Below are 24,215 nucleotides of genomic sequence, written 5' to 3'. Positions count from 1 at the left end.
TTCTCCTTACAGGACTGTATGGGCAGCATTTGGCATATAGGAAGAATAGAAAAGTATCTTCATTGTAAATGAACAATCACCACATAAAATATTAGAGTAATGGTCAGTAATTCTGTTTGATAAGAAAATAATGGGCCTTGAATGTAAAGCGAAGGACTTTGAACTTTAAGGTAAGCAAAAGGAAATGAATAAAATTTTGGCACAGAGAAACAAAATTTATTTTGGCATAAGCAAATCTGTTAAATGAAAATAGAACTAAAATGTTGCTAAACTGTTTCCAATCTATACTCTGCCTACATAAAACTGCTCTCTGCCAAGAGGCTCAATATTAGTAAAATATATTTGAGATCCAAAAAGTCATATTTCCATTCCGTATTGGTATTTGGGAGAACTAAGGTGTGAGAATTTGTCAAGAGGGTGATCTCAGCATGTTCCATAATGATTTTGACTACAATATTTTTTTCTTAGCAGCATCCTTTTAAAAAAAACTTCTACATACTTAGAAAAATCAAAGCATATGTTATTTGGGCCTTAAATTCCATCCAAATTGACTAACTATAATCATTTTTCAACAAAAATGAAAATGCTTCCTTGTCTAGAAAGAGAAAAACACTTTATAGCAGAGAGATTCAGTGCTTTATGAATTTAATGCTACTTCCTTGTCCACAAACCCACTTTCTAGATTTTTACCAGCTTATGATACTAGGTAGTCAGGATTCTATTTTTGTAGTAATTTTTTCTCAGATAGCATATTTTGCATTTAACAAGCAGGTCTGGACTTGAAGGAAGGGGACAGAGAAACAAAATGCAAATCTGGCTTACTATTAATAGCCAGTATTGGCAGCTATGAAAATACTCACAATATTCTTTACTTGTTGCACACAGATGGGATGCACATTCAATACAGGGAGGAACAGAGCCCAAGGACGATGAGTCAAAACATGGATTGTCAGTTGTTAACGCTTCCCAATTCCCAGTATGCACAGAATCTCCTTTATATGCTAAGGAAATTTTGAAATTAGCAAATAGATCACAGGAGGGTGTAGTGCAATGGAAGGGGAATGGCAAAGACAAAAATGGTAATTGAACATCAATGGCCAAAATCTTGAAACACATGATCTATTCCCAGGTTTATGTCTCCCTACTCCTCTCTTTGACTCTGCTCTCGTTCATGCTGTACTATGTGAATTTTTCTCAATATATGTGTCCTCTCTAACTTCAGAACCTTGAATGTGCCTATAACTGTAAATGGTCTATCTTTTATTCATACTCTGTGTGTCAGGATGAATGAGTCTGTCTTCAGGAAATCTCCCCTTACCCTTCTCTTGACTACATTAGTCACCATTAGTCTTTCTATTGACTCCATAATTAACTCTAGTAAAACTCTGGCCATATAGACTCAAACAGTTAGCATTTTCCATTAGACTGGAAGCTCATTGAGCGTGGAATCAAAATATTTTATAGTTTATTTGCTAAACGGTGCCTATTTATGTATATTGAGTCTGAAAATAATACCAAACTGACAAAGTGCTCAAGCCTGAGCCCCACAAGTAATTAGCTAAAAAATGGTAGACAAACCATGTATTTTTTCCAAAGCTACAATATTAGAACCACATCTCTTACAAATTCTTGATGAGCGTTACATAAGATAACACATGGGAAAGTGCTTTGTTAATTGTAAAATAACATATTTTAATTAATATTACTTTTAATTTTGAATGGAGAGGTTACTTACCTGAGTCCATATATTTACTATTTGTTATCATCAGCAACAGAAATTAAAGGGATAGCCTAGTAATTTTGAGAAGGATATTACTGGAGAATAATTTATAAAATAAAAGAATAGGAATAGATGTTCATACATGGCATATGGAATTAGGTGAAATAATGAACTCATAAAATAAAAACAGACGGATGCAAGCGGACTCTTAACGTGATTCTTTTTCAGAAACCTACTCTACAAAAACAGAACTCATAAGGAAAACTCAAAAAGCAAAACACAACAGAAAAATATATTGGTTGAGAGGGCTATGTCTAGGAGGTTTCAAAGTTTAAGAGAGAGAAAAGGCTGCTAAATTTGGTCAGGAGACATTCATAGCATAGTTAATAGCATCTTTAGTAAGATCTATTCAAGAGCTTCTATTTTACACTGAAATAGCATTTAATTGACTTCTGCTACCAAGCAATTCGGCAGTCTATTTCGCTGGACTGATTTGAACTAGAGTCCCTAAGAAACAAGAATCATTAAAGAATACCTTATAAATATGACAGCTACTGATAGTGCAGTGAGTTTCATGCCTCTTGGCCTTTGCCATTTTCCATCTCATTTCTTAGATTCAGTTGCAAGATGATTATATTTTGTGCTCAGCTGCTAAACTGTATATGCTCTTCAGTCCTTTTCCCCAATCCATTTGACCACATAAGGAAAAAGTCACAGCTACCCAATTAATTCCCCTAATTAATAAACTTTATTTCCCCTTTCAGTCACTTATGGCAGGCTCCATGCTGTTCACCTAACTGTCTCAAGCCTTTCCTCCAACCTACTTGCATGGAGCCTTGATGGTTTGGGCAGCATGCCAAGACTTTCACAGCTTTCACAAACACATTAAAAACACATTACAGCCCCTTCTGCAAATCTGTCCATGCACACCACTGCGTCAAAGTTGCATCTCTGCTTAACTTCTTATCCACACCTTTATTGTGTCTCAGTGTAACTACAACGTTCACTCCTACAGTAGCCTCTCAGGGTTTATATTATCAAAGTCTATATTGTACCACATGAAGCTGATCACAGAGGTCCAGCAACACCCACACCTACACACAACCACATTTCCTCATCCTCTAACAATTCCATTGATGATCTCTTCACTGCATTTGTTTCAATGTTTCTTATTTGCAAAGTTACAATGGACTTCTCACAGTTTTCCTCATGGAAATCTGTGATCTGTAATTTCCTCCCCCAATCCTAGCCCTCCATTAATTATTGTCATATTGGTAAATGAAATCTCTCCCCTGTAACTTCTGTTGCCTGCAACAGTCTTCTTATTTCTCTCCATCTCATTACCTCTCCATTTCTAAACTCAGCTGAAAGCAGAGTGTTACTCTCTTGCCTCGCTTTTATTTTCCTAATTCTCTCCTTCCCTTTAATACAATTACAGAGGTAAATATCATCAAGCCACTGAAAGCTGTCTTACGTGAATCCCAAAGGCCTAATAAGACATACATTATAGTTCAAAGTAGTAAGTGTTGTCTATCTCGGTGTTAGACCCGCTCCAAAAGATCAGTGTTTCAAATGAAACTGTTATTAATAGTGCAACATTATTTGATGTGCGCAGATCTTGGAAAAATTCTTTACCTAAAATGTCTCTGTCTCTAGCTATCTTTATCTTTATGTCTAATTTCTATAAGTCACCATTAGCATAGCTGAAATTCACATCAGACTACCCTAAGCCTTGAAATAATGTACACCCATTGCTAGCATCAGACTCTAGCATATGTGTAGTAAGTGCAGACTAATGTTGTTTTACTTTCCCTGGGCTTTAATACTGTGTTGTCCTTCCATCCTTCTAATTCATAGAAGGGCAGAAGACAGATGTGTTAAATATGTATACATATACAAAAACTTATATATGCTGTAACTGAACAGTGGTGAAGCACAGAGGAAAATAAATACACACCATTATTATATTATTTGGCACTTATTAGTTAACATGCCCTGCACAGGACTTTAAAACACATTATTTCTTGTAGTCCCATTATTTTTGTAGGGTAATAGGTAATACTCTTATTACCAAGTCCAAACTTGTTCTGCTCATGAGAGGCTAATAAATTGGAAAACAAAATATTGGGGCAAGGAAAAATGACTTTATTCAGCAAGCCAGCAGACCAAGAAGACAGGGGATTAATGTCCTGGAGAATCATCTCCCCTAAGTCAGAATTCAGGTTCCTTTTATATTAAAAAGGGGAGGGGTAGGGTTGGTTGTTGCAGTCCTTTGTTCTTGGAGCTGTCCACATAGGGCAGGTCTTGGTGTACCTGTAAACCTCCAACAAGACAAATGTTATGCTCTGTTCTGCAACGTTTTAATCTCTATATGAATGAGAAAGTGCTCTACCCTTAAAGGTCAGAGCCTTGGGAATGGGCTCTCCTGTATTTCAGGCTGTAGACAACGTTCTTTTACAAAAGGTGCAGAACCAGCATGACTCAGCACAAGAAACAGAGCCCAGGGCTGGAGCTAATGGAACAGATCTAATATAAAGTCAGATTTGTTCTTCCCTATTACTCTGTCATCCTAATTTATCTAAAAGAGAGGCAAATTTTGAGAATGTAAACATCTTGTTCAAATTTGCACTGCTGATAGGAGATCCAACCAAAACTGAAACTCATGCTTTCTGACTCTAGAATCTAAATTCTTATTGTAAAATCATCTAATAAAACTTCAGAAGAAAATTATATTTTAACTAGGTCTTAAAGGATAGATAGAATTATGGCACACAGAGATGGTCAAAAATTCCTTATAAAATTGAGGAGCAAAATGAGTGTCTCTTTAAAGGAGAAGGCCCCTTCCAAACATATGCATCATAAAAGTTTAAAGAGAAGCTCTATTCCATTTTTCAGAATTAGTGTAATTCAATAAAAACTAAAATTAGGGAATAAAAAAATGATGACCATTCCCACACAAGGGAAATATGTAATCCATTTTGTTTTTATTGAGAGTACGGAACTAAAGGACCTTGTAAACTGAAGTTAACATACTGTGCTAAGCACAGTTATGAGCACAACATAAACCAAAGTAAACACCGTGCAGCTGGTTCATGGGCACGGTCACAGAGTGGCAACCAGGAAGGAAACAAGGTAGCTTTTGTTGTCAGCAAAAAATATTAGAAATGAGCAGGAACACACCAACTCACAATAATTCCAAATGAACTAAGTTTAAATATAGCATTTCATAAATGCTGTAAATGGTGAGAAATATAGAACAGTTATTTGTAATTATCCCCATTTCCGAAGAGGAAAGTAAAGGTGAGAAGTGATGTGTCACAGTGAATCAGTGACAGCCTGGGATGCAAGATCTGGTCATCTGATGCCAAGAGGGAAACAGCAACAGTAGCAGCACCAGGAGGTGTGCGGAAATACCTATCTTGTACTCACAGATATACACTCATTATTTGAAGTCAGCCAGTCCATAATCCATAGGGGTCTATGCAGATTTGACCCTCATACAATACTCTCTACTATAAGCTGATGCTCGCTCGCTCTCTCTTTTTTTTTTTTTTTTTTTTTTTTTTTTTGGACATCTTAGGAACCAGTTGGCTCACTGAGGATGGGAGACTTGGTGTCACCTGCCTATATGCGCCGTGTTGGCTCATCCTCACACAGCCTGAAGTACAAGACACATTCATAGCTAGGGAGAATGAACTGAGAATCTCAGTGTCTCCTCTTAACATGTGTCTTTTTTATTTTAGGGATAGAATATAGCTTGCCAGATGCTGCTGTTTATAAGGTTAAAAGCTATGAAGAAAAGATTAGAAAAATGAGACAATATAAAAACTAATCTTTGGAAAAGCAAACTGAGGCTAGAGCCTAATCTTGGACTCCTGAAATGTCACTTTTTGGTTTATTTCATTGTACTTCGCCCTTTGCATTGAACTCCCTACCCACTCTTCTCAGGACACTCTGCATTCAATCGGGATAGAGCAATTTGCCTTTATGAGACATTCAGTCATTCAATTCTTAACGCCCAGGACACCTTTAAGAGATCTCATTACAGGCACACAATTTCCAGGCAAGAGAATAAGCATTTCCTCCATCGAAAACCCTGTGCTAAAGGTTTCAACTTCAAGATCTGCAAACGGTAGCTTAAATAACACTACAGGTAAGTCCTCATAGGTGTCTGAAGCCCCGTGTCCACCTCGGGGAAGGGCCTCTTTGTTATATAACTTTTCAGTTATTCATTCCATTCATATTGAGCCCTTTTTTTAAACTACATCAATGCCTTTTACTATGACTTTGATATAGAGGATTCCTTCTTTGTTATTGAGACCTGGAGCCTCCAAATCTATTAATCACTTTAATTTGCTAACTAGGATAGGGTACAGGATGAGTGGTTTGAGAGTTTCTGACGTGCGATGATTATGTAGTAGAAGCTAGGGGAAATCATTTTAGTCTTTTTTTTTTCAAACATTATTCCATTGTCCTATAGACTATGCTATGGGGAACGATCCTCTGCTGGCAGAGAATGAATGAGATGACCTTAATGGAGCTCTTTCACATCTAATGTCCATAACTCTTTAATTCCGTTATCCTTCAGGCATGGAAGAGCTCTCCATCATTACTCCTGAACCGTCTAACTACCTCCGTTACTTCAAAAAAGCCTCTCAAGATGTGTTCTACTTTTCTGTCTTGCTTGAACTTCTGCTTCGTGTCACTGGCTGCCACTGTTGATATAGCTTTTCATCCCTGCCAGAATCACTTCCTGGTGTTCCTCCAGATTGTTATTGAGAAACTTGATAAAATGTCTCTTTCTATGACAGATGTGAAAGCATTTGTCCTCCACTCTATGACAGGTACATTTTCTAGCACCACTCATTTCTGCATATTTATTTAGGTTAATATTCCAGAGATAGAAATCAAGTAGTTTATATGTATAATTTATACATAATCTTTTGCTTCTCCTGTTATTTGAAATTCAAGTTTACTGCCTTATGAATGTTTATAATCTTGAATAAGCAGAGCTCTAGGCAAAACATACCCTGATGCTGTCTTCTCTGAATCAACAGTGGAGATTTGCCAGACAAGTGACTTTAGATAAAATGGGAAAGATTTAAAGAAACAAGGAAAGAATAAATACACTCACACAGTATACTTCTGACTAGTGGAGAACAAGTAGTATTAAATACCTACGATTTTGTGTGTAGAGTTTGTAAACTGTACATATGCAGTTATGTACTTGGCAGAGGTTTTTTTTTTTTTTTTAAGCAATCCTTTCTATGACAACTGGTTTCAGGTGGGATTCCACATGGGCGTTAACTTTAAATAAAATTGTTTGCAAATAGGAGGGATGTATTTATTACTAGACCTTTTTTTTTTTTTTTTTTTTTTTTTTGTAGTCAGAGCAGGTTGATGCAAGCCAGCTTACTGAACCATTCTTGAGGATCATTGTCTTTCAGGGACATGCAATCAGCAGATAGTGAATTTCTTTCCAATCCTTCAACTTATCAATGTGCTGTATGAATAGAAGGTATGGCCAATAATTCAGTGGGAAACATGTGTCTGGGTTCCATCACCAGTTGAAGTGTCTAGAACTGAATGCTCCCATGAATTCTCTGCTTTAGCTGGTCTCCACCCAAGGGCTCAAGATTACTCTAGTGACTAATGAGCTCCAAACATAAATTTTACTTTTCTCTTATATATCACATTATGGAAGGAATACAGGATTTTACGTAAGAAATAGTATCATAGTATAAACCATAAAAATACAAATATGGACATTGATATGGGTTCGGATGTAGATGTAGCCACAGGTAAAGAGTGCTCTAAATTACGTTTATTGGTTTTGATTTCCTCTTATCCCTCTTACAAATTCTGTGACTCTGGTTAATTAATCTTAATAAGTTTCAGTTTCCTCAAGGTAAAATGGGAAGTATCTTAGGCTAGCCTCATAGGATTCTCCCTAGTAATAAATAGGATTGTGAATGTTGAATTTTTGGCAAAGAGTGCAATACATGATAAAGGTTAAGTATTACTACATAATACGTACAGTTGAACTTTGGAATTAATGTTCATTTCTCCTGTACCACAAACCTTAACTAAGATACACATTCCCCTCCCAATCCCACCTCCCATGATAAACACATAAACACACTTGGGCACAGAATCCAATCTAGCGTTCCAAACTACTGATCTACTTGTAGCCTCTCTCTCAATCTCTCTTTCTCATCTATTTCTTTTCCTCTCAAATAGAGTGCCTTACTTATGTGTCTGTCTGAAATGTTCTCTCTCTCTCCTCATCATTTGACTGGCCAATTTCTTTATTCTTCAAGATTCAATTTAGGTGTAATTTCCACTTGGAAGCCTTCACTTCATATCATCTCCTTCCTTGCACAAGATGTAGCAGAAGTACTTCCTTTGGTGTGTCATGATATTTAAAAAGATATTATCATCTACAAAATTGAATTCCAATTATATATTAAAGTGTCTATCTCCAAGTGGTCTGTCAACTAGTTGAATGGAAAAACAAGTAAGTATATACTTGTTTATATAAGTATTTCCAGAGGATTTCATTTTTTGAGTGAAAGACTGAAAGAATGAATGAATCAATAAAAGTCCATGTTTTTACCAATAAATACACTTCTTACCAAATATTACTGTATACTAAGAACATATAAAGTCTAGAATTACATCAAAAGTCAGAAATCTACCAAAGGATACTCATATAGTTTTAGTTTAATAGGAGTTTGAATAAATGAACTGTTATTTAAAGAGATTGCTATCTTTTAAGACAGCCCCTTAAGTTTTACATTCTCTATCAGCATATTCATTTGCACTGAAAAATAAAGACTCAAGATTTATACCTAAAAGGCAATGCATAATTTTTAAAAGTCAGTAGAATCCCTGACAACAAACAAAGCCTGAGGCAATCATAAATAAATACTAAAATTAAAACCACTTTATGAATTAATCCAGGGTGATGATATGAAGGAAAATCCTGAGTCTTTGTAGTATAAACCACCTACTTTCCAGCTGAGACCAGAAATAGAGGTTGATATATAATGAAAAAAATGAAAAAGATGACGTATTGTAAGAATAATAATCATAAGAAACATTGGAGGTGGATGATAATAAGGAACATTAGAAACAAAAATGGAGAGGTAAATAAGAGGCCACACATACACACACACACAAATCTTAAAGAGAAATCTAAATGAACAAAAGGTAAATAGAAAGCAGGGAAGAGAAAAAATATAACAAAATCTGGAAAGGATAAGGATGAAAAAAGCAAGTATAAATAAAGAAACCACAGTATCAGGGCCCAAAAGTGAGAACTCAGAGTGACAGGGCTACTACAGCCACATTAAAGAGTTTTTTTTTTTTTTCAATTATAATTTCTAAGAGAGCACACTCTATATTTGTGAATTGAGAATCAAACAACAAAAATAACCTCCCCACTCACATACTGCTTTGGTGTACATAGTTCCACTTTCAAAACCCTAGTAATTAGCACGAGGAGGAAGAGTTATAGCCAGCATTTCACACAGTAAGAATTTTAGATAGCATGTCCGAATTACCTCAGTTCTTTAATTTATTGGGTTTTAATGATGCATCTTTACCATTTGATCATATTTTAGGACAATGAGACTAAGATGACATTTTTGTTTTCAAATTAATGGGCTTTTTATTAATGATTTTGGTCTTTCCTGGGTGACGTTAACATTGTAGATCTTAATAAATGACGAGATCGTTCTAGGTTTTAGATTACATTTTAAGTTTGTTTATGGTTTGCTCAAAGAACCCTAAAAGTGAGACATACACTCCCTGGTGTCATTTATAGTTCACCTGGTTCTCTGTGTTACAAGAATCTTTTTAAACTGAGCCAGAAAGGAACATGTGTTCTGTTCTAACGTGACTGAAAGAGAAATCAGCAATATATATGAAAACCACTTTTCCTCCCTTGAGCCTTAGAATTTTTCTCAATGTTCAGCTCCAGGCAGACCCTACCAATTACGTAGAGTTAGCATGTCAGTGAAAGCTAATGTGACGTCTCTAACTAGAAAACAAGGTGCTGGGTCATAATGTTGCCGAAGGAAGGTTCATGTGCCCCACACTCTATGAGGCCAAACAAACTGAAACATCAGAGTTTGGAGCAGAGAAAGGTTTATTGCAGGGCCGAGCAAGGAGGACAGCGTGGCTCGTGCCCAAGAAAACCCCAAACTCCTGGAAGTGTTTCAGCAAAGCATATTTAAAGGCCGGATGAGGGAGGGGGATCACAGGTTGCACGATCAGCTGGTGCACAATTCTCTGATTGGCTGCTGTGGAGGTAACAGAGTGGTCAACACCGTCAACCCCTAGGGGCCAGAGGGTCTGGGGGCCACGGGGTTTCCACCATCAAGTAGTTAATTTCTTCCCTTTGGTGGTGGTTTTCAGCATCTGAAAAGCTCAGGAACTATACATGAGATACTGTTATCTGGATACTTCAGAGAGGAGCTGCAGCAGAGGACGTGGGGAGGGGTCTGTCCTGGGAAGGCCCCACAGGGACCTGCTTGGTTACAATAACTGAATTGTTGATCAAGAGATCATAGGCATCTAGGTAAAAAAAAAATCATTCAGTTAAACAAGAAATTAGTATGGTGGGTTAAAGAGAAATCAGAGAACTGGATAGATCATTTCTCCATGAATAAGCAGTGACTGAGTTACTGTGCAGCCTGAAGAACACATTTGACATGGCTCCAACAGGAGGCTTCAAGTCACTGCAACTGCTCTTCTACGAATTAACCTACTTCATGTCACAGCAACCAGGGACGTTAAATAGTATTATCATCCACCCTTCCTGGATAAGAAAACTGAAGCCCAGGGAAGTACATAACTTCCCCAAGTTAAACTGGACAATAAAAGGTAGAAACTGGGATTTGAACCAGATGATTGGCTTCAGAGCCAATGGCCCTTAACTATAAGCTGTATGCCTTCTGCCTCCTACACACGTCTGCTCTTAAGTTATTGATAAATGGAACTTGACTCTTTTAAATCAGAGATACTGTTTTAAATCAGCGGAATCAAATAAGACCATCTTGGTGGGGAGGGTGTAGCTCAAGTGGGACAGTATATGCTTAGCATGCCCAAGGTCTGGGTTCAATCCCCAAGTACCTCCATTAAAATAAATAATAAGTAAAAATCCTAATTACCTTCCCCTCCAAAAAACGAAACATCTGTATGAAAGCAGGCTTCAAAGCACCAGGCAGTTGTAAAGAGTTAACATTAGTAATGGACCCCAACAACATGTGGAGTGATTGATGGTTGGGCTTGCAAACAGGAATACCCATTCCAGCCTGTGAATCCGGTGACCGATCTGTTAGTGAGTGCTACACGTATTAGAATAATTTATTGCACTTGAGTGTTATTTGAATTTTAACATTTTATTATATCAGCCTCAAGGAACTGAACAGGGGAGCTGATGCAAAATCCCAGTGACTTTCCCTTATATTTAACTGCAGACTTTCTGCTGTTTCCTGAAACTCCTTGAAAGTAGAAACTGTAAACTTTACAGCGTTCTGTGCCTGCAGGTCTGTCTCAGGGCTGTGAAGATTAGGTATTCTATAAATGTTTGTTAAGTAAATAAACGAGTTAATTATAGTTCTGTTTTCCCTGGGCTTTTACTCAAATAAAATGATGGCTTTGTTTTTGGAGGCCCTGCGTTTACACTTACTTAGAGTTTCTGAACCCATGCCAGGGACATTTTTATATAAACAGAAGCCTTCTGAGGTTCCAGCTCCCCTCACCCCGCACCTCCCACCAACACATATATACTCTTCTCCTAAAGTAAATCCCATCCCATCCTGAGGGTGGAGAAAGCAAGACTTAACTCAAATGTTCCTTAGTATCAGTATCACTACTGCGCAGAAGGGAAATTGATTATGACGGAGCCAGAATGCAAGAAAACCATCTAAAAAGCTAGAAGTAGGCTAAATGGTATCTCTGATTTAAAAGAGTCAAGTTCCATTTATCAAGAACTTAAGAGCAAGCCAAATGCACAGAACAGTGAAGCAAGCAAGGCAGAACTGCAAGGCCCATTTCGAGAAAATCAAAACTCATCTATACATTCGTTTTCTCTTCTTTTTTCTCTTTTCATTTAGTAGTGTGTGTTAAAAAAAAAAAAAAAAACCACAGCATCCCTTTATCTGGGTTTACAATAGTAGAAAATGGAATGTTTTCCAATGGGAGTTTAAAATTCCCGCTAACACATAAACAAAAGCAGAGTATTCATTTTTGACAAGTTTGCCACTATGGGCAACTTCACAGCTCCTTCAACGTCAATGCTGATCAATTTGGAATCATCATTTAAAAAATTCCATACACCTGAATGTGAACTGTTAGGTTGGGCAACAGGTGGTGAAACATTTACAAAAACAAGCTCAGCTTGAAACGGAAACACAAATGGATACCATTATTATTACTAAATCATAAGCAGAATCGTTATTAAAATTTAACCGAGATAAAATGTAATGGAGCTAAATCTTGGTGAAAGGAGCAACCATCATGTTCGTGTTTGCGAGCCAGCACATCCCAGCGCCCAGCAGCAGCTCCTGCCTGATGTATTCTGGAGAAAGTTTTAATCTGGAGTGTGGCGACTGTATCTTTCCTTAATATTTTTAGTGTTTTGTTCTAAAAAAGAATTATACAGAGCTTAAACTAGCACTTTCTTTGAGATGCTGCTCTAAAAGAAATCTCTGCTGCCATGGACTTATAGGTTGGACTAAAGTATATTTTTAACCTCATGGTTTGGTTATTTTTATGCTATTTTAGATGTTTCTAAAATTTTTAAGTGTCAAACCGCATGAATTTCAAATGTCCCTTAAAGCCATTTAGATTTTTCTCATTACTGATGATGAGTAAAAATCAGTTTTGGAGGCAGCAGTATCTGGGCTTCACTATCTCATTTACCCTAGATATGAGTTTGTTTCATTCCCATTTTTTTATAGGCAATAATGCAGCTGTGCAAGGCATTTGCCAATTGTTAACTCTCTTTTTGTGTGTGTGCACAGGAACCGATTATGATTTAACACTCCAACAGTCAGGCAAACCATTCCTCTCACTCACATTTCCCACAGAGAACAGGCACCAGATCTCTCTGAATATGTATGAATGTTAGTATTCTCCAGGACTTTTCTGGTTGTCCAACTATTTTCCGAGTCCATAGTCATAAAAACGAGGTTGGAACAGAGAACTTCACACTCCCTACTCCTCCCTCCAACACACAGCAAGACATTCACGTGCTCAACACACTAAGAATGTGAAAGAGGATCACAAGGCAAAATTAACAAACACAAATAAAAAGCAGTACAGTTATTACAAAAATGACCCAATTATACTCCAGTTTCCTTTTTTTACAAAAGCGAACTATAAGATGTATTACATTTTGGAAACGTTATCCTTGGAGACTTTGCAGTACCACTGAGAGCTGACATGAGGAACAGGCAGAGTTAGGATGTGGGGCAAGATGGGGTCAGTATAGAGGCCAAGAGCCACACCCCACAGCAGAGGCCAGCCAGAGGCTTAGTGACATCAACACCGGGGCCAGAAATGCTTGAGAACTGTGGTTCCCACCAAGATGGGGAACTAGCCAGGCTGTGAGCTACCCACCTCCAAAAAACAAAACAAAACAAAGCAAAAAACTGTAGAGAAACTATAGAAAAAACAGGGAAAGTTAAAACCCAGGAAATAAGTTAATAAATAAATAATCCAATTATTTTAAAGGTCTTATTTGATTTACTTATTTTTAATTAAAACCATTTCATTTTAAAAATTAAAAAATAAATAAAAACAAAACAAACAAAAATCCCCGACACGTACTGGGGAGACTGAGGGCTCTGGTGGACCAGCTGCTGTGGCTGTTAAAAGGGTGTGGGTGGAAAGTGGCTGCTGCAGAATGGGGTTGGGAGACCGGATTATCCATCACTGGCTGCGAATGAAAACCTCATCCCTGGTAGTACGTGGTGTGCACAGCTCCTAGCACAAGATGGCAGTCCATTTGTTAAAATTTTCATCTCTTGTGAGCAGGTGTGATACTGGTGGAGGAGAAAGCATTAGTGAGTGTGATGATAAACATAAGGATAATGAAATTGTACATTTATTACCAAGTTACCTTGCTGTCTTTTGGGCAGATAATTAAAAACTGAGGATAATCAACAAACAATTGATAACTGAACATAAGAGTCATAGAGTTTTATGGGGGAGCTTACAAAGAAGCCTTCATTTTATGCAGTGAATGAACATAAAACAACAGATGATCAAGACAGTTGAAAATTCAGCCTAGGTAGATGTGTTGCTCCAAAATTGTGGCCCTAATTTGGAAAACTGAGGATCCAGACTCCTAGGATGGAAATATTTGGGTGGGTGACCCCAAAATGTTTACTTCTCAGATTTCTCTAACACTCTGGGCCTGTATTCAATAAATATCCAGGAGGCGGGTGGCTACTAGGTCATACTTCCTAATTCAACACATTAAATAAAACAACTTTTAAGGTATATTTCATTTTTCTTATCCTGCAAATGAAACAGTCGAGGCTCAGAGATGTTAGTTATCTCACTTGAAATCACACAGCCCCTGTGAGGCAGAGGCAAGTTCATGTGATGCCAAATTGTAAGCTCTTCCACTCTTACCTACTGCCTTATATTTTGATAGCAAAATAAAAAGCTAAGAAACCTTTCGCACCATCAGTTTACATACTGGACATGAGTATGATTCAAAAAAAATTAAATCTGATAATATCCTAAAATGATTATAATTATTTTGCTTCTCAACCTGGTAATTTATGTGACCCACTATGTAATAATAGTAATAATAATAATAATAATAATAATAATAATAATAATAATAATAATAATAATAATACTCTACCATAAATTGACAGAACTCAATCCCTTCTGAGTTGCTCACTAATAAATTCATAATACAGCACTTCTGAAATTATGTTTGATCAGCGATTTCCAAGCTTCTTTAATACACTAAAGAGAGTACAAAGTTAATAGAAATACAGTTGATTTTCAAAGGAGATTTGAAGATAGTTAAAGTCATTGACTTGGAAAGACAATTGTGTGTTAAAATGCTCCAGAGAAGGTTAGGAATAGCTGCCTTTGTATATACACGTCAAGAAGGCAAGAACCCAAAAGATAAATGATAGTATGAGGAAAATACTAATCAATATACCTGGGATTTAAGAAAAAAATCAAGAAGTCAATTTAAAAATGGATTTCAGAGTAAATGGGAATCAAGTGATTTATATAAACTAGGATAATGTGTATGTATTTGTTCTTAGTTTTAGAGAAAAAGCAAGTACGTAACACCATAGGTATTATAGCTCACATATAAAGTAAAATTTAAAAAAAAGAGGAAATACCCTATTTCGGTACAGATAGTTTTAGCAAGGGTGTCAGAATTTTAATGCTCACTTGTACAGGTGTTAACCGAATCCAAGCTTGCACTGTTCGCCGCGTGACAGGCCAATAGCTGGAGAGACAGATGCTGGGGCAAGGAGCAGTGCCTTTATTTGGAAAGCCAGCAGACCAAGAAGTTGGTAAACTAGTGTCCCAAAGAAACATCTTACCCGAGCTGGAATTCAGGCTTCTTTTATACTAAAAGGGAGGGGCTGTGGCTGACTGCTGCAAACTTCTTGTGGCAGGAATACTCTGCCCTTGCAGCCGTCCGCACAGGTCTAGTTACACTGTTCCTATAACCTCCAACAAGATAATGACTGTTTTCTGTTCTGCAATTTTTTATCTCTATATGAATGGAAAGTGTTATAGCTTTAAAAGACAAGAGCCTTGACAATGGGCTGTCATGTATATTTCAGGCTATAGGCAACATCCTTTTACAAAGGTGCAGAGCCAGCATGACTAAGCACAGGCAACAGAGCCCAAGGGTCAGAGCCCAAGGAGCAGATCCAAGATGGAGTCAGGTTTTTGTGTTGTTGTTACACAGGTACTGCTTTATTTTTCAGTTACCACACCATTAAAGGGCCAAACCTCTATTAGTCTATTAGTAAATGTGAGTTCCTTGTTTTATATGGGATTTCAAGCTCATATAAGAATTGTCATTTACATTGAGGTGACCCTGAATTTGTAGCCCCTGTATGCATGCTATGGTCTGAATGTTTTGTGCCCCTTCCCTGATTCATATGCTGAAAACTTATCCTCAATGTGATGATATTTGGAGGTGATTTTCCTCCATCTACCACTTCCAACAACCTCCATCCAGTACCTCCAATCACCACCATTTTCGGAGTTGATTAAGTCATGAGAATGGAGACCCTATAAAAGAGGGTCCCTCACCCCTGCTGCCATGGGAGGTTATAGCTGTCTATGAACCAGGTGGCAGGTTCCCAGCAGACACTGACTATACCAGCACCTTAACCTTAGACTCCAGAGTTGTGAGAAATAATTTTTTGTTGCTTATAAAACACCCAGTCTATGGGATTTTGTTAAGGTAGCCTGAAGGGACTAAAGCAATATACTTCTAGACACAGGACAACACTAGTCTAAAAATAAGTAGCAAGTCCTTATATTTTTCTTAGATAGTCCCAATTGAATTAGCTTATTTTCTTGTCCTCAAAATGATTTGTTTAGTGTATGGTGAAGTGATATTCACTTCATTTGTCTTTTAATGTCATATATTTGATAAACATACTCTTATCTATATGGAAAAAAAATCTCAGATCACGCAATCCCTTTATTGCTACAGAAAACCACATATAATAGGGGTTGCTTGACTCTGATGAAAGGAAGTCCTTTTGTTTTTCCCTCATCCCTTTATTTTACTCCACAAAGAATATTTATACTAATACTATTATTCAGATTCTAAAATACTCTTTGGACATTTTTTTTTTTCAGGTATGATACCTCATAGAAATAACTTGACTTAAACTGCAAGACCCTATCTTCTAGCTCCTTTTCTTTTGGTCCTAGAAAGTTTGACTTTTCCTTCAACATGTATTTTAAAGTCTGAGACTTTCATGTTTGGATATTGGGCTAGTTTTTCTTATTTATCTGGTAAAAGTTTTACACTTTGATGTGTGACCACAATCTCCAAAACCTTAATGTGGTCTGATGTGGTCTTTTTGGCCTATCTTATGGAACTTTCTCTTCAGTGACCTTGCCAGGAGGAGGAATATAGAAGGCAAATTAATTGTCAGGTATTTCTAAGTTCCATAATCCAATGCTTTGAGAAAATACCATTTTAATTCAACATCATAATTATTCTCAATTTTCAGCATCCTCACCAAAGTACTAAGTGATTGAATTAATGTCAAAAAAGACATGACAGGACCATGTTTTTTCTTAACATAGAGTAGAAGTAACATCCTTGATTGTTTATGAATAAGATCTTAGAAAAGGGTTCTTTCATCCTAAATTTCCAGTGAAGAAGCAAAAAGAATAGGTATCAGGATACCTAAGTGAATGTAAATCAGAAACTCCAACACAGGCAAAACTTCCAATGAATTAAAAGATAACTTTTTCTGTAATTCTTAAATTTCTTCTCAATCTAAGAATTTAAAAGATTTGAAAGAGCAAAGCAAGGGATGATTGATAAATATCTAAAGAAGATATGACACTGATGCTTGAACAGATTATGACTTTCAGATAGAAAATTTTAATGTATTTTTATTGAAGTATAGTCAGCAGATAGAAAATTTAGAGTGCAATAGAAAGGTGGGCCAGGAGACTTCAGCAATGTGATAGACCAACTCTTTCAGGGTTATTTGGGGTAAAAGATGCCTCAGTGTTTCTCAAGAATGAGCCATAGGTCACATGAGAGACAAAGTCAATGTGACATCATCAAGGAGGGGCTGTCTGAAGGGTCTATCAATTGCCAGTCTTCCAAGACTGAATCAGGAAGAAATACAAAATATAGGCAGACCAATTACCAGTAACGAAATTCAATCAGTAATCAAATACTCCCAACAAACAAAAGTCCAGGAAAAGACAGCTTCACAGATGAATTCTACCAGACATTTAAATAATTAATGCCTACCCTTTGCCAACTATTCCAAAAAATGGAAAAGGAAAGGAAGCTTCAAAATTTGTCTATAAGGCTAGCATCACCCAGATACCAAAACTAGACAAGGATACCAAAAAAAAAAAAAAAAATATATATATATATATATATATATATATATATATATATATATATATATATATATATATAATCACAGGCCAATATCTCTGATGAATATAAAATTCAAAAATCTTCAACAAAATATTACCAAAGTCAACAATATATTAAAAGAATCACACATCATTATCAAATGGGATTTATTGGGATGCAAGGATGGTTCAATACCCACAAATCAATGTGATATGCCACAGTAACAAACTGAAGAATAAAAATCATATCATCTTTCCAATAGATGCAGAAAAACTTTTTGACAAAATTTGACATCCATTTTATATTTATAATGGAATATTACTCAGATATGAAAAAGAATGAAATCTTGTCATTTGTAAAAACATGGATGGATCTAGCGCATATTATGCTAAGCAAATTAAGTTAAACAGAGAAAGGTAAATACAGCATGATCTCACTTATGTGGGAATCTATAAAAGTGGATAAACATAACAAAACAGAAAATGAGTAATAGATACAGAGAACAAACAGGTGATGAAAGGGGACAGTGGGAGGAAGATAGAAGTAGGTGAGGAAAACCAAGACATACAAACTTTCAGTTACAAAGTAAGTTAGTCATGGGTATGAAATGTACAGTGTGAGGAATATAGTCTATAATAATGTAGTATCTTTGTGTGGTGACAGATGGTAACTATTGCTATTACCATGAAGGAATAGAGGTATTAAAACTACATTAAAAAGGAAATGAAAATTTCTACTCTATCTGCCAGAGTACATGTGACAGTTAATCTTTGTCTGCTCTACATGTATTTCCCATCTTTCTCTGCTCTGCTCTATTTTGCAAGAGTTTGATACTTGCAAACACCGTTTCCCAAAATTCCTTACTGTGTTTCCAGTATCTTTGGGAAACAGGAGGGACCAACAGAAAATTGGAAAAAAGAAACAATAAGGAAGCCAGTATATTACTCCTTAACTCGCCCTATCTGCTTTAGATATGGCTTCCTGAGTGTGGGGTCTGTATGGTCACACAGAGCGTAAAGCTCAGAAGCACTTCACGTTTGCTTAATGTCCTGCTTTTGTCATCTCGAAGTTCAAAATAATTGAACTTGTGTTTAGTAAGTGAAGTCTGGTGGGACAATGGAGCATACATGTAGGCAGAGGAGATAAATGCATCATGCATGTCCACCACTCCAAGCCACCCCATTTACATACAGTGTTTGTGATGCCCCGTCAGCACAGAAGTCAGCTGGACTCACGATGAACAGGAGGTCAGCAAGACTCAAGGTAAGTACAAGATAAGCATGCATGGAAACCACCCACTTCCACAGTATATTGTTAGAATGCACACATACCAAGAGGGAAAATGAAGACAATTGTTTGTTTTTGCAGTAATTCCATTGCTCTAATAACAAAATACCTATGAATGTGTGTGCTGCAAAGTATGAATTGTGTAATTTTGGTGATTCCATATATAGTTGATTCTTGAACAGAGAGGGTTAAGGGTGCCAACTTTTAGCATAGTTGAAAATCCAATCCAAGTATAAGTTATAGTTCGCTCTCCATCCACACACATGGTTCCTCCATATCCACAGTTCTGCTTCTGTGGACTCAGTCAACCCCAGATTGTGTGGTACTGTAGTATTTGCTATCGAAAAACATCCTAGTGTAAGTGAATCTGGCAGTTCAAATCCTTTTTGTTCAAGGGTCAGCTGTGCACGTTAAACACTCATATTTACATTGCATTGTATAGTATCAAAATGAATGGTAAAGCTCATAACTTAATATTTTAATTTTCCTTTACTTGGAATGGCAAATGAAAAACCATGACAAGTCAAGAGAGAGATCACAGAGAGAAAGATTATAATTTGTATCTGTAATTCAGTTCTTTTCCTATAGTCTGAAAGAAAGGCGCACATTTTCATTTTTTAATGGGCCTACAAATTTTGTAGCTGTCTCTCTTTGGTAATTCCTCAAGCATTGGCTGCTTCTCTTCAGTGGTTCCAGATCTTATAAAACAGCCCTTATTTCCAGCTCCTTCAGAGATGGTCTACTTCCCAAGTGTCACCTGGCTCAACAAGGCCTTTTGGGTGATGTCCAAGGTGATCCTCCTATAAGATTCCCTCCTCTCCCAGGGGCAGGCCCTGGGTTATCACTTCACCTCCTGGAGCTAGTCATACCTATCCCTGGAGCTGAGGGTACAAACTATCAAAACTAAACCTTATGGCTTGAGTTTAGAATGGAAGGCAAGTCTCCAGAGGAAAAGTGAGTTACCACTTGCCAAAGGAAGAATAATTGTACTGAGTAATATCAGTCCTGTCTCTTAGATCATGAAATGGATGCTACAAGGAAAATGACCTTTCTTGTTCAGAAGGGGAAAGAACGTCAGGCACCTTAACACTAGTCTCAATAGATGCCTGAAAAAGAAGTATATGCAACACAGAGGCCTGGTCCTGTAATTTCTGAAAACACTGCTGCTGGAGGTCAGGTGGGGAAAAAAATTCAGAAAGAAACAGAGAACCACTCTGGTAAGAGGTTTTAGTGGGCAACCAGGACTGTGCAAAGATTGTATTATTATAATTTGCTTTTGTTATTCCTGAACCCTGCTTCAGGGAGATTTCCTCAAAAACCAGCAACTTTGCACACCACACCAGAGGCAAATAGTGTGGAAGGATAAGGAGACCTCTGTGGCTTCCAGGACCCTTCTCTGAGATCGTTTGCTTCAGAGGACACTTGTGTCTAGGTAAGGTGCCACAGTGGGATGACAGCAATGATGGGCATGGCAACGTGGTGTGAAAAGAATCCTGCATTAACAAATTTGAGGGGCAGTTCCTAAATAGCTTTTAGGTGATTCACTGAGATCCTCTCAGAAGTAGCTGGGAGTCACTTTGAAGGGAATCATCTCCAGCAATTAAGCCAGCTGAGCTCACTGTCACTGTCACATGACTTACGACTACCCAATAATAGCCTTGCACATAATAGCAGCTAATAGGTGTTCGTGACCTACTTGTTTCTAAAACAGTGAACTGTGTCACTTCCTTACACCTTAAGAACTGGTAGTGGTGACGTTAGTGACAGGCTGGTATTTTGTATTACGGTTTGAATCAACAAAATATTCATAGAGAAATACACTACCGTTTGCTCTGACGACAGGCATGTTCTCTACGTAATTATTTCTATATTTAAAAGTGTTTTCGCATTCATTAGCTCATATGATCTTTACAACAAACATGGAAAAGATAGGTTCAACTGACATTAATAGCCTCATCTCGTAGTCCAAGAAACAGAGGTCTAAAAAGATCATGTAACATATTACAGGTAACCAGAAAACTTTGTGATGGAAAACAATCTGTCTAAAATACTTCTTCTAGCTCTATAAAATATATTTCCAATTTAGATTAAGAATGCCTCAGGTAAACCTAGTAGCATGAAATAGGATATCACAGAATGGTCATAAACTTCATTTTAAGTACTATCCTTTGTTGCAAAAAGTATCCTGTTTTATTGTAAATATATTCAAAGCATCAGACACACACACAAAAAAATGGTAAACTAAAAATAGAAGAAATTTCAGTATGTTTGAAAGATGGCGTTAACAACAACAATAAAAAAGGCATTTAAATATATTACAAAATTTATCTTAGGTTGCATTCTCTAGAAGCAGAGTCTGAAATGGGATACTGTTTGCAAGTTATTTATTGAGGGAGTATGGAAAGTAAGCTAAACCATGGGGAAAGCCAAGGAAAGAAGTGATTTTAGGAGCAATCTAGCGCAAGGCTGATGCCAAGCTGACGTCAGGAGTGGGAATTGTGCCATAAAGATTGTCTCTCTCAGAGGCAAGGCAGCAGCCCCCTTATACGCCATGCCTCTCCTGGCAAGGTGGTTCTCGGTGCCGGCTGAGATGGTAACAGCCAACATCCACACCTGGAGGATGGATGTATCAGCAGTAAAGGGAACTGGCAGAATTCTCCACAGCTTCAATATTCCATGTTTTCAACCTGTGAAAAATTCATTTAATGGAAGTTATAGTAGAGACTCCTACTTTTCTATTTAGACAATAGCATTTCTGTGCTGAATTTCCAGGTGCTATAGAAGAGTATTATAATGTAAGAAGGAGTATTATACAGAATCCATTGGAGAAGTAAGGATATGATTTTAAAATATTTTAAGGACATTTTAAGAATCATTCCCTTCTTGGGGGTGGAGGTATATAGCTCAGTGGTAGAGCACATGCTTAGTATGCATGAGGTCCTGGGTTCAATCCCTGGTACCTCCATTAAATCAATAAATCAATAAACCAAAAAAAATACCCCAAAACCAAAAAAAAAAAAAAATTCCCTTCTTAATTTGTGGTTTTTCTTGAAATTCAGTTAACTTCATTCCAGCATAAAAATGTAAAATATAAGATTCAAAGCATGGATAGTTAAACAAGGTCGGTGTAATCAAGTGAAATCATCTTTCTTATTTAGTTTCTGGGAAATATTTGGGTAGTATTTTCAGAGCATGTGCAGAGCTTATATTTACAATCAAGGCTGAAAAATAATCAGAGAAACAATTTTAAAAATGTATGAAATGTCAGGTATTTAAGAGTTACTATTCAGAAAACATAAATATTCATTCTAAGAACAAATTACGTGATGATCAAGGAAATGTTACTATTCTATTATATTCCCTATCTAAACTAAACATAAACTGGAAAAATCATGTAAATGTTTTCATAGAAATTATTGTTAAGCATATTAAAAACCTACCAAATTCATATCTTACTTTATATATTTCATAATTAAATTCAAAGATCATAAATATAGAGTCTCATATCCAGTTTTTGCTTTTAAAAATCTGACAATTAAAGGAAGTATGGGCTAGACTTAATAAATTCCAAAAGTGAATTCTGATTTTTTTCAGATGTCAGGAAAATAAAACCACAATTTGTCCTTAAACAGATGGGAAGAATTTCAGAGATAAAGAAAATTTTAGATAACTGAAAGAGAGTCTTTCATTATTCATGAACTCATTCAATGAATAATCCTTGGCGATATGCAACATGCCAGGCATTTTGCCAGGCTCAGGTATTCACAAAAGAGGTTAGAGTGTGGAGAGAAGAATGGTACGATTTTAAGTAGGGTGGTCAGGGAGGACTTAGCTGAAATGCACCACGAGGAAATACCTGAAGAAGTTCAGATGACAAGACATGCATCTCTGTGGAGGGAGAGATTTCCAAGTACAGGAAACAACAAACACAAAGACTCTGAGGTAGGAGCACGCCTAGCACATGCCAGGAGCAGTGAAGGAGCCGGGGTGGCTGAGTTGGGTGGGAAGAGGGAGAGCAGGATGGCCGCCTGCAGAGAGTACAGGGGAGGGCATCAAAGGACATCATGAGGACTCTGTCCTTACTCTGAATAAGAATAGGAGCTACAGGAGGGTTTGAACAGGAGATTAATAAGATCTGACCTGCGTTTTAGCATGATTACTCTGGCTGCTACCTGGAGAACAGCAGCAGAATTGTAAGACCAACCAGTCAGAAGGTTCAGTCCTAGCCAAGAAAGTGAACTAGAACAGGATGGGAGCAGTAGAGATGGGAAGCAGTGGTCTGATTCTGAATACAGTTTTAAAGAAGCATCAACAGAATTTGCTGATTTTTTTTTTTTTTTTTTTTTGGGAATATGAGAAAAAGGGAGGAGTTAAGAAAGAGTCCTAGGTTTTGGACTGAGTAACCAGATGATTGGAATTGCTGTTTATTGGTATAGAGGATGGGTGGGGAGAAAAAGTTCAGTTTTGGACCCAGTAAATCTGAGATGCATATTAGAAATTCAGATAGAGTTGTCAACTACTCAACTAGGTAGTTGGGTATTTAAATCTGGAATTCAGAATCCCGTGCAGTAACATTCTTCCTGTTGAATCCCATTCAACAACAGTTTTCCCTTTTGGCCATCTATAAAGGCCAATTCCTTAATACCGAACTTTAATTCTACAAGACCATTTACTCATGAATCTATAACATTAGAATTCAGGAGTATTGCTTTTGGTGATACAACTGACTGAAAATAAAGGAAAGGTACAGCTTTGACAGGATCAGTTCATGTCAAGGGTCTTACGTAGTTTCTAACCATTTTATTGTGAGATAAGACAGGAACTAGCATTATTAGGTAAATAGTGAATTCAATCGTGAACTCAAAACCCTTTATGCTTTTATAATGACATAAATTAAGAAGTTTCTTTCTCAAATATGTGAGAATGTTTTCTTTGCATATGGGAAGATATGCACAATATATTGCTAATTAAAACTGGTTATATTGGGGAGTGATGGAAATGTTAGGTATCTTGATTGTGGTGGTTGTTTCATTGGTGTAGACATCTATCAGAATTCATCAAATTGTACATCTGAAA

The 24,215-nt window shown here is 36.9% G+C and overlaps 1 long non-coding RNA gene and 1 other non-coding gene across 2 annotated transcripts in view; one reads left to right on the top strand and one right to left on the bottom strand.

Annotated features, from left to right (window-relative positions):
- Positions 1-24,215, bottom strand: part of LOC141578981 (uncharacterized) — a 323,560-nt gene that overhangs the window by 2,092 nt on the left and 297,253 nt on the right. The gene's annotated exons all lie outside the window — the stretch shown is intronic.
- TRNAT-AGU (transfer RNA threonine (anticodon AGU)) lies at positions 22,031-22,104 on the top strand. The gene has a single exon. It is a non-coding gene; the product is annotated as a tRNA-Thr (tRNA).

Source organism: Camelus bactrianus, chromosome 10, assembly GCF_048773025.1.
Source record: "Camelus bactrianus isolate YW-2024 breed Bactrian camel chromosome 10, ASM4877302v1, whole genome shotgun sequence".
NCBI lineage: Eukaryota > Metazoa > Chordata > Mammalia > Artiodactyla > Camelidae > Camelus > Camelus bactrianus.
This window is presented reverse-complemented; position numbering and strand designations above follow the sequence as displayed.